The following is a 17,702-nucleotide window of genomic DNA, read 5'->3' as shown; positions in this document are numbered from 1 at the left end:
AAAATAATTGCTACAGGAGAATAATGTCTTATGGATATTTGTGTCCATGTGTGAAGGAAAAGCTAGTTTTTTTTATTTCTTTCCAGGAATGCAATTTCCTGTCTTTTCCATGTCAATGAAGGAGATAAAATAACCTAGCTTAGACAGGACCAGATTAGCAAAGTTACATGGGGGGCAGGGGGTGGGGAGTGAGTGTGTGTGTGGAATTTTGCTTTATAAAAAAAGTCAAATGCTGGAAGAAAACTCTAAGTAAAAAATCTCATTAAATTATATTCTGGAGGGTTTTTTGCTTTTGTTTTAAAATAAAAATGTTTAGATTTACATGTTTTGTATATTCAAGGTTTGGTTGGTTGGTTTGTTTTTTTTCTTTTCATTTTAACTAGTACTTAAATGAAGAAATAATAGCTATATATCTACCCAGAATAAGAATCTATGTCTCTAAGTCTGAAGTTGCAGAAGGGTGCAGAATATGCATGGACTGCCAGAAGAAGAAACAAGTCTGTAGTGGAGGAAGGACAACCAGGTTATTCCTTAGAGGCAAGGATAGTGAAACTTCATCTCACATACTTTAAATATGTTGCTAGGAGGTGACAGTCTGTGGAATAAACATCATGCTGTAAAATGTGAAGCGTCAGAGAAAGAGACGAAAATCTCAACAACAGGAATTGACATTGTTAGGTAAAAAGGTTCAGGGAACCAAACCAGGTGAAGTGAAACAAAGGAGTTTAGTAGCAGCTGTCACGGTGGGTTTGCTGTCTGAGACCAGAGAAAGGCAGGGTCAGGCAGCAAAGTTGCAAATTAGGAAATTACAGGCCAAGTTTTGTAGGTAGGGGGAGGGGAGAGGGTTTTCCGTGGAGTTTCCAAATATGGAGTCACTCAGTCCCTTCAGGTGAATTATTTTATTGCTGATGGTTAAGCATGGTGTGGTTGGTGGTCATGCTCTTTTCTCATTGACCATAGCCATCTTCTACCAGGCAGACTGGAATGTTTCCCAGAAAGTGCGGTCAGTGTAGAATATTACCCAGCTCCCAGGTGGCCTTTCAGACATAATAACTGTAACAATGGGCTCAAAATATCAGGGTTTGAGAAGATCCTGCAGTGGGGTTTCAAGAGTTCATTGTTCAAAATGGCTATCTTAGTTAGTTTTACTAACTTTTTAATTTATAATTATGCATTTATTTTCTTAGGTAGATAGTATTAGGGTGGGATACAAGACCTATCCTACTATAAGCATAGATAAAACTATGGAAGTTCAATGCTTAGACTTTTGGGGCATGTTGCCTTTACTGGGGCACAACATCCAACTGCACCTCAACTGACAGTCTACAAATCTTGGCCCATCACTCACCACTACATACAACACCATCCTGCATCACCACTGTCACATGAGTAATTTTGCTGACAGGTTTAAGTTTCTGTGAGACTATCTATTAAATCATAGACCCTAAAAGAAATGGAGGAGTAGGAAACTGAACAAATAAGAAACAGTTGATGTTAGAAATCATAGAGCGCTACTACCATAAATCAAACATTTGGGACATGATTGACTTCTTCTTCTTTGTAACTGCTCTGCTACTATTTTAGAAGAACAAATTCTACCTGCAATTGATATCAGAGTGGTGGGATTTGCTGGGGAAGTTTAGTCTCCCTGTAGCTTAGGATTTTAGAGGGAAAAAGAGGGATAAACAAGAGAATGAAAAACCTTTGATCTCTGAATGTGATAAGAAACATCCATGGATTAATGCAACTATTATGGTCTAGTAAGTTACCTAAGGCAAAAATTATTAATGAGATAGGAGTTTAGTGGACCCAAATTCTGAGAAATTGGTTAATAAGATGCATATGGAAATACAGAGTAATAAGGAAAGTGGGAAACTTATAATTCCTTGATTTCTGCTGTCAGTAGTGGCAGAAAAAGCAAGGAAAAAGAATGTAGGCACTAATGTGGCTGATAATAGCACTGAAACAAGCTCACCAGGACAGAGTTATGACTCTTGACCTTAGGCTCTAGCTGGAGGGAAAAAAATAAAGGAAAAATAAAAGAAAAAGAGAAAAATGATGTAGAAGCAATTGGAAATACTCCTCTGACCTGGGGTCACCAAAAAGTAGTCCAGAAGGCAGACTGGCAAGATCAATAAACTATTGTAACCAAGGGATACAGTATAGAGGAAATGCGTAAGTGCGTACATCATTATCAGCAGCTTCCTGAAGAACCATCACTAGTATGAACTGTAAGCATAAAAAATTTAGAGGCAGCATCTATGATTCTGAATACTGAATAATGTAGGAGTGTGTTTGGGTTGACATAAAACCTACAAATCTTTATAGAACAACCACAAATGATATTACAAGAGTCAGTTGTACAACATATTAACCCAGAGGGAAAAATTAGCTTGGTAGATTGGATGAAATCTGTGATTAGGCTTATATATCCTTCAAAAGGAAACTACCCGTACTCCCCTGCTCAATAACAAATGGAACACTCCAAGGGAAGCAGTTGAAGGTCTGCATAGGCAAACCATGTCAGAATGGCTTAATGGTGCTAAGAAGAGACATACAATAAATATACTCCTCACAAAGGCCATGAAAGAGATGGTAATCACAGGAGTTTCTCCAACATGGCCACCTCATGTAGCTTTATTACTGAAGAACAAGGCAACAATATTAGAAGCTGTGTCAGCTCTATTGACACAACTTCCTTTTATAAGTTTTAGGGATACAAGGAACATCGGCATGATTTGTAGCCAAATGAGAGAAGACTATGGTGAAAAGTTTTACCCTATCAAGGTAGAGATTTTTAGATGGCTATTCAAGAATTAAATGAATGTAGAGGATACGGATGTAGTTGAGACCAAGGTTCTACAGGTGGTTGGGTAGGCCAGTGAAGGCTTCTTCTAGTCCATCAACATCAAGAAGGCCTAAACAAGTCTGGTTTAGTCTTTCACATCATGAAGTAATTAATGATAGGATTCCCACAAAAAAATCACTTGAGGCTTCTGCGGCCATGTGCCCCAAAAGTCTGGAGGTCAGCAACCCATTAGCGGGACCAGAACTGGGATCAGGGACCCTGAGAACAGCAGGAACACTGGAGAGAATCTCCAGAGGAGCTTGCCGAGTCGGCATCCTCCCCTTCTCCAGCACTCAGCCCAGGAGGTCACCATCTCCCCTTATCTCCTGAGTCCTCCAAGAACCCCTTCTCCCTGTTCACTTTCTCAGAACCAAGCTGATGGAAGGTTATAAAAGCCCATGGCAGTACAACCCATGGATACACCATGCAGACAGTGAGCAGATTCTGCCTGAGGCCCTGCTCTCTCCTGACCACTGGTGCAACCATGTCCCATCACTGAGGATACACGGAATACAGTGGACCTGTGCTCTGGCATGAGAGCTTCCCCATTGCCAAGTAAGAGTGCCTGTTGGCATTGACACCAATGCAGCCAAGTATGACCCTGCCTTGAAGCCTCTTAGCATTAGCTATGAGCAGGCAACTTCTTGAAAGATCTTGAACAAAGGATCAACATGGAGTTTGACGACTCACCGGAATCTATCAGTTCTAAGGTGAGGACCCACTGATGGTACATACCTGCTGATGATGCAGTTTCACTTTCACTGGGGCTCATCTGAGGGCCAGGATTCCGGGCACAGAGTGGATTGATTCAAAGAAGTAAGCTGCAGACCTTCACTTTGTTCATTGGAATACCAAATACAGGGAATTTGGAAAAGCCATACAACAACCTAATAGACTGGTTATTATGGGTATTTTTTTTTTAAGATTGACAGTCCTAAACCAGGCTTTTAGAAAGTCCTTGATATGCTGGATTACAAAGGGAAAAGGTGCTGACTTCATTAATTTTGATCCTCGTGCCCTCCTTGAAAGCTTACACATCTGGACATATCTAGGCTCCCTGACCATCTCTCTGCTTCTGGAGGGTGAAACCTGGATTGTGTTAAAGGACAGCATAATCTTAATTAACTTCAATAACGAGGGTGAGCCTGAAGAACTGATGGATACCTGGCATCCCCCCTCAGCCACTGAAGAACAGACAAAGCAAGGCTTCCCTCAAATAAGATGGTGGAAAACTGGTGTCAAAATCTTAAATCTTCAGATATTTGCCTTTAGGTAAATAGCTTCCACAGCCATTGCCTGAATTACGAATCTCTGGGTATTTCCCTTTAGCTTACCACAAATCAACCTTGGTAATTGGACCTGACTGATGTGCGCCTGGTTTTATAAACCTTTCATTTCCCACCTGACTTACCAACAAAATGTGAAGAGTTAGACAATGGTTGCAAGCCCCACAACCATTGCTAAGACTGTTGCTAAGACTGTTGGTTTGTTCAATATTGGTAGCTTTTCGTTAGCAGAATATAACACAGGGAATAGAACTAAACTACCTTGACTTGACTCACAGCACATGGGGTGAAGTCTACTTAGAATTATTCATGAAAATGCTGTCTTCAAAGCCTAGCAATGCAGAAGGTTAGAGAGCAAATTCTTACCATGAGGTAAAATGAGCTATGTAAAGGTAAAAAAAGATAAATCAGGTAATATAGTCATGACTCTATGTAATATAAATCAGATCAAATAAATAATGTTCATGATTCCAGGATGTGATATTTTTATTAAGCTTTAAAAAATTCTCATATATTAGTAGCAGTGTTGTCTTAAATATGAATCATGTTGTAATTTAATTACTTTTTTAATTCTTTAGATATAAATGGAATATTATCTATAAAAACTGTTTCAGCTGTAATACAGAGTGTATTTCCATTCAAATAATAAATATAACTTGATAAATGCTGTTTTTATATATATTCCTTAGTAAAAGAATCTGAATTCTGTAAAAGAAATCATTTGAAGTAGAAATTCGCCTAATTGATTGAGATATGGTTTGAGAAGAAGGACAGGGTCTTCTGGGTAAATCCCCAAAAGATACCCCGAAGCCAAATGTGTACATAAGTTTAAAATAGCCTGTGGATGGAGCAGAAACATCTTGTAGCTTTGGGAAACAGAAGCTCCATGTACTATAATACTTAAACCTATTAATAGATCTTGAAGGGACCTACAGTTATATTAGGAAATACTGAGTCATTGTATAGAAAGGAATTGGCAGATACAGAAGAATTTAATGAAATAACATATGAGCAAGAGCCTATGGTGATGAAGGAAGAAGTTCAAGCTGCTTTGAAGGAAATAGCAAAAAATAAGGCCCCCGGAATAGATGGTATACCAATTGAAGTATTTCAGCTAACAGACGTTGTCCTGGATGTGCTCACCAAGTTGTGCCAAGAAATCTGGAGAACAACCACTTGGCTGAACTGACTGGAAGAGATCTATATTCGTTCCCATTCCAAAGAAGGGTGACCCAACTGAGTGTGGAAACTAGAGAACAATATCATTGATTTCACATGCAAGCAAGATTCTACTGAAGATTATCCAAAACTGACTAGAACAGCACATCAGCAGAGGATTGCCAGAAGTTGAGGCTGGGTTTAGAAGAGGTCGTGGTACTAGGAATATTGTTGCTGATGTTAGATGGATCATGGCTGAAAGCAGTGAATACCAGAAGAATGTATATCTGTGTTTCATTGATTATGCAAAGGCATTTGACACTGTGGATCATAGCAAACTGTGGCTAACTCTGAGAAGAATGGGAACCCCAGAACATTTAATTGTGTTAATGCGAAACCTAAACTTGGACCAAGAGGCAGTAGTCAGAACAGAGCAGGGTAACACTACACGGTTCAAAATTGGGAATGTGTCCTATCTCCATACGTTTTCAACATGTATGCAGAGCAGATTATCTGGGACGCTGGGCTCTATGAGAATTATGGCATCAGGATTGGTGGAACATCTATTAACAATCTGCATTATGCAGATGACACAACCCTGCTTGCTGAAACTGAGGAGGACCTCATGCACTTACTGTGGAGGATCAAGGACTGCAGCCTTCAGTATTGACTAAGGCTCAACGTCAAGAAGACAAAGATTCTCACCAGTAGACCAACTGGCAGTGTCAGGATGGATGGCGAAGAGATTGAGATTGTTCACAGCTTCAGTTTGCTCAGCTCGACAGTCAACACTCTTGGCACCAGCAGTCAGGAAATCAAAAAGCATATTGCAATGGGAAAGTCTGCTGTTAAGGACCTCTCTAAAGTACTCAAGAGCAACGGTGTCTCTCTGGTGACTAAGGTGTGCCTGATACAGGCCATGGTCTTTGCAATCGCTTGTTATGCATCAGAGAGTTGGACAATGACTAGGAAGCACAGAAGGAGAATTGATGAGTTTGAGCTATGGTGCTGGAGAAGAGTATTGAATGTTCCATGGGCTGCCAAGAAAACAAACAGATTCGTCCTGGAGAGGATTAAACCAAGCAACTCCTTGGAGGCAAGAATTCCGAGGCTTCGTCTGACATACTTTGGACATGTTGCCAGGAGGGACGGGTCCTTGGAGAGGGACATCATGCTTGGGAGGGTGGAGGGACAGCGCATGAGGGGAAGACCCTCTATGAGATGGATTGATTCAGTGACTGGGGTAATCGGGATGGGTGTGTCGGAGGCAGTGTGGTTGGCACAGGATAGATCAGGGTTTAGGGCAGTTGTGCATAGGGTCGCTATGAGTCGCAAACGATTCGATGGCACATAACAACAACAACAACATGGGACTAAAGTAAAAGTCTGGATGTTAATTGGAAAATCTAAAAAGAAATCATGGAATGGTACAGAAAATTAAATATTTGGGTCATTGTTGACTTTCATCTTTTTGTAACTAGTCTACTAATCTTGGCAGAAAGGATTATAAAGATATACAGGGTACAGCAAGGTTTAAATCTGTATTCATAGTATCACAATGTTGTTAGGTGCTGATAAGTCAAGGACAGTGCACATAACAACCCTATAAACAACAAATCTGAATCCTGTCCTACCCTATCTTTTATCATCCGTAACATCAATACACTGGATTGCAGTAACCATGTCAGTCCAATTTTATGGGGATTTTTCTCTTTCACTGACCCTCCACCTTTTCAAGCATGATACTCTTTTCTTAGATATAGCTTCTTGTAGCAACATATGCAAAGTATGAGAAATGAAACTTTGCATCCTTACCTCCAAGAAGCACTCTGGATACACCTTTTCCAAGATATATCTCTTCATTCCTTTGGAAGTCCGTGGGTTATTCAGCACTCTTCCCCAACACCACAACTCAAAGGCAGTAATTTTTCTTCCTTTATCCTTATTCATTGTCCAACTCTAGGTTTATACTGAGTAAATATAACCTAAGAAAACAACACACACAAATATAGTTAAATTTAGTTATTGTTTGTATCCAGATAAAAAATATTTGCCAAAATTATGTTTATATCTAGAGAAGGGAGCTTTAATAATCTAGTGGTAAGGAATTGTGTTGCCAATCCAAGCAGTTTGAGTCAACCAGCAACTTTAAGGAAGAAACATGAACATTCTCATCCCATGAGATTTAGAGCTATTAAAATCCTGCTTGAGGATCAGCTATCAGTTGGTTTTAACTCAACAATGAGTACAAGTGAGTGAAAACCAGATACTGCTTTGGCATTCAAACCCCAATTAACAATAATCAGACTCTGAAGATTCAGTCACATCAGTAATATTTCCCCATCTATTGCTCTTGGCATGAATCAGCTATCTTCCAGATAAAAATCTTCTTGTGTAAACCAAAATATAGGAAATTTGTTTACCTACACTCGAAGGGAAAGCTGTAAAATGATCAGAGACAATAGATGGAGAATTGATGCCTTTGAGCTGTGGTGCTGGAGAAGAGTATTGAATTTACTATGGACTGCTAAGAAAACAAAGAGGTTCATCCTGGAAAGGTGAAATCAGGCTGTTCTTAGGAGGTAAGGATTCTGAAGCTACATATCTGACATACTTTGAACATGTTGCAAGAAGGCACCAGTCTTTGGAGAGGGACATTATGCTTGAGAGAGTGGAAGGACAATGAATAGAGGAAGACTCTGGATGAGTTGGATTGACTAAGTGACTGAGGTCATGGAGGTAGGTGTGTCAGAGACAATAAGGTTGGCTCAGGATAGAGCAGGGTTCAGAGCTGTTGTACATACGGTTGCCATGAGTCACAGGTGACTTGGGGGCACGTAACAACAACAACACGTTCTTACAGAGAGAAAAAGATAGTTGATCACCTTGTACCTCTATCATCTTAGAGCCAAAATTTAAGATGAACTAGTCTGAGAAAGCCACCTTGTGAGTACTCCACAATTACTCTCCACAGATAGCTGGCCAGTTAATTTAAGAACACAATGATAAGTTTCTTATTCCACATAGTCTAGAGATTGAGAGGTATGCCACTAACCCAAAGGCTGCCCTTCACTAACAGGTTTAATTACCACTGGCTCCATCACAGAAAGATGCATAATCTCCTATTTTGCATTTTACAGTCTCTGAAAATCCACTGGAACGTCAGCTATGAGTTTTATGAGTTTTACTATCCTTTAATGAATAATTTGTTGATACAATGCCTGTTGATTCAGTAAATTATTGGGCAATTTCATTAATTTCACGTAGGAGTAAAATTTTACTGAAAATAATTTAAAAATAGTTACAACAGTGTATTGACAGGAACTTGTCAAAAATTAAAGCTCTGCTCAGATGAAGACAAGGATAAGGATTGTTAGTTATGTCAGATGAATCTTGGTTGGAAGCATAGAATATCACAAATGTGTTTATCTGTATTTCATTTACTATTAAAGGACATTCAACTGCATTATTCTCCTGCAGGACCTAGACATAGACCAAGAGACAATCTTTGTAACAGAGTAAAGGTATAAACTGCAAGATTTAGAATCAAGAAAGGTATGTGACAGGGGTTTATTGTATTCTCTCACCGTGCCCTGGAAAGACTATCTCTTACGTGCTCCTATATTATATATATCATCTTGACACCTTTTGTATATATTGAATTTTATTTTACATCTCTAAAGTACTGAAAATATATGAAGCACAAGGGCAGAAATTTGATAGATTTAATACTCTCTTTGCATTAATCAGAAAAGTAGAGCTTTCTACTTGGAGCGTGTAGAAAAATGTTTTGGAAGAATAGGTAGAAACATGTAATTCTATTCTATGCTTAGGTTAGTGACATGTGTATGTACTGGACATCTCTTCCACTAATGCCAGAAATTTTATTATAATTAGACTCATCACCTTTTCCCTGCTTATATACTCTTCATTTGTACCAATTGAAAGCTATTCTCTTCACTCATATTTTTTAAAATGAGAACATTTTCAGAAAATCTATTATGGTGTCTTAGGTATTAGCTAGGAAAACTTGAAGACTACAGCTGCTTGAGCAGCTCTTGACTGATGTTTTGGAGAAATATTTTCACATTATTGTTATCTTGCATTTCAGATAAAGTTGTTGATTAGAACACTTCTCTAGACAACCTGTAAAATCAAATGGAATCCTGCACTAATCAGGCCTCATGCTTAATTAAATGCTTTCATATCATCGTTTTGAAATTCTTAATGTTTTTTTTTTCATTTCAATTTACATTTTACATTACTATGTCAATAGCGTACACACATAAGAAATATGAAGGCAAAATATGTGATAATCGTTCATTACACCCCATTTGCATACAGTGCTCATGCAATAAATCTCATGAACACAGATTTCCTACAGATAGCAAGTAGAATTCTTACATTTTTGAGAGAGTAAGTGACTATGATGGGGTCAAGGCACTGTCAGATCAAAGAAACGTGTTTCCACTGCAAAAAGGAAGGCAATGGTATTCTAAGAAATCCTATAACATCCTTACTTACTCTCGTTACCTTCCTGTCAGTAAGCCATATGCATTCAAAATGATGATACAGAAGGAAAGAGGAAAAAAATCAATTTATATCTCTTTTTCTTTCCAATCCTCCATTACTCATGGAGGACACTGTTGGTAAAATGGTGAAGTTGGTAAAAGAAATACACAGCAAAAAGTGAAGTAAACTGGAGGGACTGTAAAGCACTATGCTAAGTGAACTAACTCAGTCCCATAAAGACAAAAACTGTATTAGACCATTATTGTAGAATAGGTATGAGGGTCCAAGGGGGGAGATTGTAAGAGCAGATGAATGAAAATGGGTGGGTGTGAGGTGGGATGGTTAATCATAGGGTTTCACAATTTGATGGGTGAAGGGTGGGGTGGGCAAAGGAAACAGGAAAGATCTGGTATGAAAAAGCAATGTAATGAACTTTGTAAGTAAACTATCACAAAATAAAAATTTTATAATTTTTAAAAGGGTAAGTAAAAGCAACTAAAGCAATTTTGTGCTGAGTTTCTACTTTTCTAGGGCAAAAGTAATACATATGCATGTATGAAATTGTGTCAATTTGTAATCACACAAATAAATTAAATGCTTTCCCAAAGGGTCATAGTTTGAATCCTTCAGCTGTTTCACATATTATTATTGTTGTTGTTGTTGATTGTGGTTGAGTCAAGCACAATTCATAGTGACCCTCTGAGCAAAAGTCCTGAAGCCTTTCTATAACAATAGTCACTTTTCAAACTTCCTAGAGTATCCAGAGGCATGTTGTTTAGGAAGTGGATGCTTCCAGTAAAGATTAGAAATCTCCTCTCACAAAATGTACTGCCTATGAAAATCCACTAGAGTGTCAACTATGAGTCAGTTCTGACTTGACAATACACCACAATAATAACAACAAATTAATTTAAGGAGCCTTGTTGTTGACAAGGTAATTGCATCATTGTTTTCCAACGTGGTGGAGATTATGAGGCTGGTGTAGGATATAGCAATATTCCAATCTATTGTAGACAGGATCACTGTGAGCTGTAGTAGACTTTACAGCACCTAAAAACAACCCACTCAATCATTGTCTTCTAATCAGAACCAACACATACCTGACTCTCCACTAGGTTAGCGAGACTTTAAATAGCATAGGAGGAGATTATCTTTCTTTTGAGAAGCTATTGATTAATTGATTCACACCGACAGAGAGGCTCAGCCTTTAGTACCAATTCCCCTCTTTTGTACTAGGTCAAGTAAAGTAAGATCTAGCATCTGCACACACCCTCTCCAATATAATGTATTTTGTTAGTATCATTTTAGATTGGCATGGTCTGCCCCTTTTTTGATAATCTGGTGGTTTATGTTAAAGAGTAGTATAGTGTGGTAGTGAAAATATTTCCTCTTCTTTTCTCAGTTTCCCCAGTCTTAGAAATTCTATTCTAGTTTCCCTCTGAGCAGAAGTTAGAAGTTAAGAGTTTGATAGATATAGAATATTTTAGCATTTTCACATTTTCTGCCAGAAAATATTTTGTTATTTCAAGCCTTCATACTCTGCCCTCTAAGATCTAGATTTTTCTGAAACAAAGCCAGCAATCAATATTTTTTTTCTTTTTTTGATTTGAGCTAGTCACTTCTTCACTTAAGAAATTATCACAAAAGATCAAGGTCTGAGAAGAAGGAACAATGGTAAGAGAAAACAAAGAACAAATATAGGTGTTTTCCTCCAATACTATTTTGCCACACCATAATAAAATAATTTGTTATGTCCTAAATTGGTTTAACTTTTCTAAACACGTATTTTTATCAACTTGAGCAGGTGATATGCATAGAATATATATGCATAGAAATGCTTGAAAGTACTCTGTTTGGCTGTGTATCTTTCTACTTGCAGTAAAATATATCTACATAGCAATTGTAATAAGTTTTGTGAATGTCTATTTCCTGCAGGTTTTTTCTTGTGTCACTTTGCTATTAATAATGGTATAAATTATTAATTATTCATCAATTTATTTGATTACATCTTAAAAATTGCATTAAAATGATGAAAATGTTCTTCTTTTGTGCATACAATACACTGAGAAGTCAGAATTTTCCTGTGGATATAATAGTTACACAGAGCGTAAAGTAGTAAGAGAAAAATGAGAAACACACATTTGGAAGAAAGCTTCCAGAAATTTGGGTTTTCGTATGGGTAGGGAATTAAGCAAACTTAACAATCATGACAATCATTTCAATAAACCTCAACACACATCCTGCATTATGGGTCTCTAGAGAAAGATATTCCTCCAGAACAAGGATCTTCTCCTCACCCCAATCCGTTCCACTTTCTTTCTTGCCCTTTTATTTCTAGTAAGATAAGTGGTATCAATGGGCCACACTCTGGAATACTCTCTTACATCCTTTTAAGGTGGTAATGATGTTAGGAGTATAGCATAACCTTCTTATTTCTCCTACAATGATTTTATGTATCAGAATCAGTACCTTACTTTCACAGTATATATATAGTTGTATCCGTACTACTCATTGCTGCCAAGTTGGAACTGACTCTGACTCTTAGCTGGTCCTCCAGCAGGTTTTCTGAGGCTGTAAATCACACAGGAGGAGATTGTTCACCTTTCTTTTGTAGAGTCTAGCTGAATCTTTCAAGGGTCCAGTTATATAGTAGAAGAAAGGTACCATGTTTGGGTTAACAGCAAAACTCTTTATGAACTATGCAACCAGAGATCCCCTCACATAAGAATAACTGATACCTTTGATTTATGGTGTTGGGAAAAAGTACTGAATATCCCATGGACTTCCAAAAGAATCAACAGACAGATAATATCTTGAAAAAATCATAGTCAGAGTGTTCTTTGGAGACAAGTATAGTGAAGTTTCATCTCTCATAGTTTAGACATGTTGCTAGGAGAGGCTATTCTTAAAAAAAGGACATCATGCTAGAAACATCAGCAAAAGAGAGAAATGGATTGGCACAGATGGATTGGCATGGTGACTGCAGCAATGGGCTCAAGTGTTTCAGAGATAACGAGGATGTCATAAGTAAGACAGGGTTCATATCTGTTGTTAATAAGGTCACTATGAGTCGTGCACTACTGGACAACACCTAACAACAACAATTACACACTTGATAACAATCAATCCCAATTACTGCTCCAAAGAGTACTTAATGAAATATCAGTAAAAAACCAAACAAACAAAAAACACAATGATCAAGACTGACTCATTATAAGGAAATTATCATCTCCCACAAAAAGACAACAAATCAATTTGGACAGTGTATCCTTCACCTGAATTTACACAGATGAAATAAAAGAACTAAGGATAAGTGGAGAGCTAACTGTAGTATAGTCTACGGGGCAACCCTGTGCTTGTGTTTGTTTCAAAAGCATATTACATCTTTCAAAGGTCCGGTTACATTTAAGAAGGTAGCTGAATTTGACTCTCTTTTATTTCATGACCCCTGCACAAGTGCTTGAACCCCATATAAGAGGATCAGCCTTTAAGAGATGGAAATATTTACTATCAATAAAAGGTCAGGTTCATAGGTGGAAGAGACAATCAGTAAAACGAGTAGTAGGCAATAATCCTACACCAGGAAATCAAGTACTAAGCCCTGAGTCACAGAAGACAGTCATGCTCAGAGGTAGCCAATGAAGTGATAACATGAGAGAGCATTGCTGTATATACAACTATGGAAAACAAACTTTGCCCAGCTTCTTTAATGGCTGACGGTGGCCTGATTGATAAGGAGTTATGCTTTCAACTCAAAGATCTCGCATCAGGAGAAAGATGGCCAGTCTCCAACTTTGCAATTTCACTCTCTAAAAACTCACTGAAGTCTGTTTGAACTTGACAACACGTAGTAGTGAAAGGGTTTTGGTGGTAGAGACTTTAGGAAGTTGCATTGCTAATCCAAAGGCTGCCCCTCTCTGGCAATTTAAATCCACTAATAGCTCCATCGAAGAAAGATGAACAATTTCCCCCTGTATGACTTACCCAGTGCACTAGCACAATGCAAGGTCTACTGTAAGTTGGTCTCAACATTACATCAATGAGTTTATCTCCATAGTGGCTAGAATCCAGTAAAGGCGATTGAAGGAGCATAAATAATTGACTGTCTCTTTATTATCCATCATAGGTTCCTCTGGAAAGTTTAAACTTATAGCTTAAGGATAAAGGCAGAGATGAGGTTTTAGTTTTCAACTCACTTAAACTTTTTTACCAGGAGTGAAAGAAAAGTTATGAGATCAGGCTGAAATACTGTGAAGGAGCTTTGTGACGTGATGAGGAAAATAAAAGTTCAGATTGCTCTATTATCCAGTTACATTTATATGTCAAGTATTTTAAAATGTAATCTGTCTTCTACATATGCTGCTGCCTGAACAAACCATAACAAATGGGAAAAAAACAGGAAAATACAATGTAGAAGTTTACAAAACCTATGCTTTCATGCAAATGAACTTTAAAGATTTTATGTAATCCCTGCCTCCAAACTAATTCATCAAGTACTTTCAATACAATGTTAGAGTTTCTGGACTATATTTTCACACAATGCTGCTAATTGTATTGTTTTGTTTTCTTCCTTTTTTTTTTTTTTTGTAGCAGCCCACTCCTCTAACAACACTATTGCAGTGCCAATGGCACAGTTCTTAATTATCTTTTCTCTAGTAGTGTGCACTCTTTTGTTACTTTACTTTGGATGATGAGAAAATAAATTTCCATTGTCATATTTTCATTTGGTTTGGATAAAGTTTTTTTAAATGTAATTTTCAGCTGTTCAAGTGATAGTAAAAGACATTGAGCATTATATGTGGATCTTCAATCAGACATTTTCAATGCAATGCAGAAACTCAGCAATAGCTATATCATTGCTTTATAAACATTGAGGCAGTATTAGTTTTATAATCATAAAAGGTAAAAACAATAGTATATACCAAAGTGAGTGGGAAGATCATAGTCAATACTGTCATCTAGAAGGTTCAAACTCACTGCTGATCCTCCAACAAGTTTCCAAAACTATAATCACACAAGAGACTACCCATCTCTTCTTCTTTTTCTAGGGATTATGCTAACAGAGCTCCCTAATTACAAAACAAGATCCCTAAATACTAATTGCCATTCAGTAAAACCACCTCCTGGCTGACACTCAAGCAGGTTTATGAAGGCTGTAAAAGAACAAGACTGTGGAGTCAAATCACTTGAAAGGTGTGACCTATGAGTTAGCAGTGTAACTAACTAATTCTAGGTTATCCTAGATTATATTCTAGAGTTAAAGTCTAGATTTATATGCTAGAATTCTAGATTATACTCCTTACCACTCTGGATCTACCAGAGCTCCAGATTATGCTACCTGAGCTCTCTAGTTATGGGATGTTGGTGGTGGTGGTGCTCATGTGCGTCGAGTCACTCTATGTACAATAGCTCTATGTACAATAGCTCTATGTACAATATGTACTACTCTATGTACAATAGCTCTGAACCCTGCTCTATCCTGACCCAATCTCATTGTCTCTGACACACCTACCCCAGTCACTGGGTCAATCCATCTCATCCAGGGTCTACCTCTCTTGCACAGTCTCTCCACCCTCCCAAGCACAATGTCCCTCTCCAAAGACTGGTCCCTCCTTTTTTTTTTTTATTTTATTTTTTTTTTATTTTTTGACTGGTCCCTCCTTGCAACATGCCTGAAGTATGTCAGATGGAGCTTCAAAATCCTTCCCTTTTTCTGAGGAAAAACATGGTTTTACCCTCTCCAGGATGAATCTATTTGTTCTCTTAGCAATCCAATTCAATAGTCTTCTCCAGCATCACAGCGCAAACACATCATTTCTTCTGTTATACTTAGTCATTGTCCAGCTTCCTGATGCATAGCAAGTAATTGCGAAGACCATGGCCTAGGTTAGGTGCACCTTATTCTCTAGACGGACATCATTGCTCTTCAGTACCTGGATAGGTCCCTGATAGTAGATTTTCCCAGTGCAATTTGTCTTTTGACTTACTGGCTACTGGTGCCAAGAGTGTTGATTGTGGTGCTTTTAGGTGCCTTTAATTCAAGTTTAACTCCAAGCTACCCTATGAAAAGTCAACCTGCACCCTGCTCTATCCTGTGCCGCCCTCATCATCTCTGAAACATTGCTGAAGTCACTGTATCAATGCATCTCATTGGAGGTCTTCCTTTCCAACACTGATGCCCTAACTTTCCAAGCATGGAATTGGCAACTCCCAGGTACACTACATTTGTTTTGCCAAAGTACAGCATTTTTAATGATAGTGATTGTTAGTTGCCACCAAGTTGACTACTCTCTGAACACCATGTGAACAGTAAATAAGCTCTTTCTTGTACCATCTGCATAACCTCCATCATGCTCAAGCCCATTGATATAGTCACTGTGTCAATACATCTTGTTAAAGTTTTTTACCAACCCTCTATCTTTCTCAACATGACGTCATATTCCAACTACTGGCTTCTCCCAACAGACTCAAAGTAGTTTTGGCAAAAAGTTTTAGCCTACTGGCCTCTGTAAACCACCCTGGTTGTACTTCCTCTAAGACAGAATTCTTTGTTCTTTTGGCAGTCTATGATATTTTAAACCTTCTTCTCCAACAGTAAAATTCAAAGGCTTTTTTTTTTCTTTCTCTTTTTTTATTCATTGTCTTAATTTAAGATGTTAAGATGTATAGGAAGCAATTGAAAATACCCTGGCTTACATAAAGCACATTTTACCTTTTAAAGTAACATCCTTGAAACTCACTACATATTACTTGAAACTCTCATTGCCATGGAGTTGAAACTGACTTATAGCTGATCATCTTGAGGCTTTTCTGAGGCTGTGAATCACACAGGAAAAGATTGGCCAACTTTTCCCTGTGGAGTAACTGGTAGATTTGAACTGCCTGCCTTTAGATTGATAGCACAAATCCTTATTCCAATAGGACACCAGAGTGGTGATGGTGGTTGAGTGGTGTGTGTCATTAAGTCAGAACGGGCCAATCGCTGACCCTTCAGTGGGTTTTCAGAAGCAGTTCACTGGGACAAAGGAGACTGATCATTTTTCTCTCATAAAGCAATTAATGGAATCAAATTACATAACTTTGGGTTGGTAGAGAAATTTATTTTCATTAAGTCACCAGAGATCCCATAGGCATATATAAATATGAAAATAAATGTATTGAAAGATGTCATTCTTTATTTTAGGTGCCCCATTAATAAAATAATAATTTCATAAGAGATAGTGATTCCTAAAATAATGTTTATAATCATCTTCTGGATGTGTGGTACCTGGCAAGTGAATTCATCTATAATATAAAACAATTTGCAGGTTATGCTGAGTGAACTAACTCAGTCCCACAAAGACAAATACTGTATAAAACCATTGTTGTAAAATGAGTATGAGGATGTGAGGTTAGGGGCGGGGAGGGTGGAAATGGGTGAGAAGGGAGGGGGGTAGCATGTTAGGGTGCTAATCACCGGGTTTCACAATTTGATGGTGGGTGAGGTGAAGGAAATGGGAAGGATCTTTGTGTAAAACAATGTATTCAAACTTTGTAAATAAACCAGACTAATATAAAAAAAATCAGGGAATAAACACAAATTACAGGAAGTGACAAAGGTTTCCTTGAGTGGAAAAATAAGAATTGATCTGAACAGACATCAATCTCAGTTTGAGACCAATTCTGGAAGATCACATGGTTCCAGATTTAGCACATATTTGCTTTCATACTGACCTAGTTTTCACTGTGAAGATGGCTATAGAAAAACTGGACAAACTGCATCTCCAGAGACTTAGCCCTGATTTAATTAGTTCTCTCTGCACTCTGAAAGAACTGGAAATGGCTAGAAAGAAGTTTATCAATGCTGGTTGAATGGTGATTACAAAAGTGTTTAGTCATTAGAAAGACATATAAGAGAA

The 17,702-nt window shown here is 37.9% G+C and overlaps 1 pseudogene; it reads left to right on the top strand.

The window, feature by feature from the left end:
• Positions 1–3,332: 3,332 nt before the first annotated feature.
• Positions 3,333–4,068, top strand: LOC102857998 (annotated as a pseudogene).
• Positions 4,069–17,702: the final 13,634 nt, after the last annotated feature.

This window comes from Elephantulus edwardii, unplaced genomic scaffold (assembly GCF_000299155.1).
Source record: "Elephantulus edwardii isolate Elephantulus edwardi_28Jun2011 unplaced genomic scaffold, EleEdw1.0 scaffold00188, whole genome shotgun sequence".
NCBI lineage: Eukaryota > Metazoa > Chordata > Mammalia > Macroscelidea > Macroscelididae > Elephantulus > Elephantulus edwardii.
Note: the sequence above shows the minus strand (reverse complement) of the source record. Positions and strands in the feature narration are given on the sequence as shown.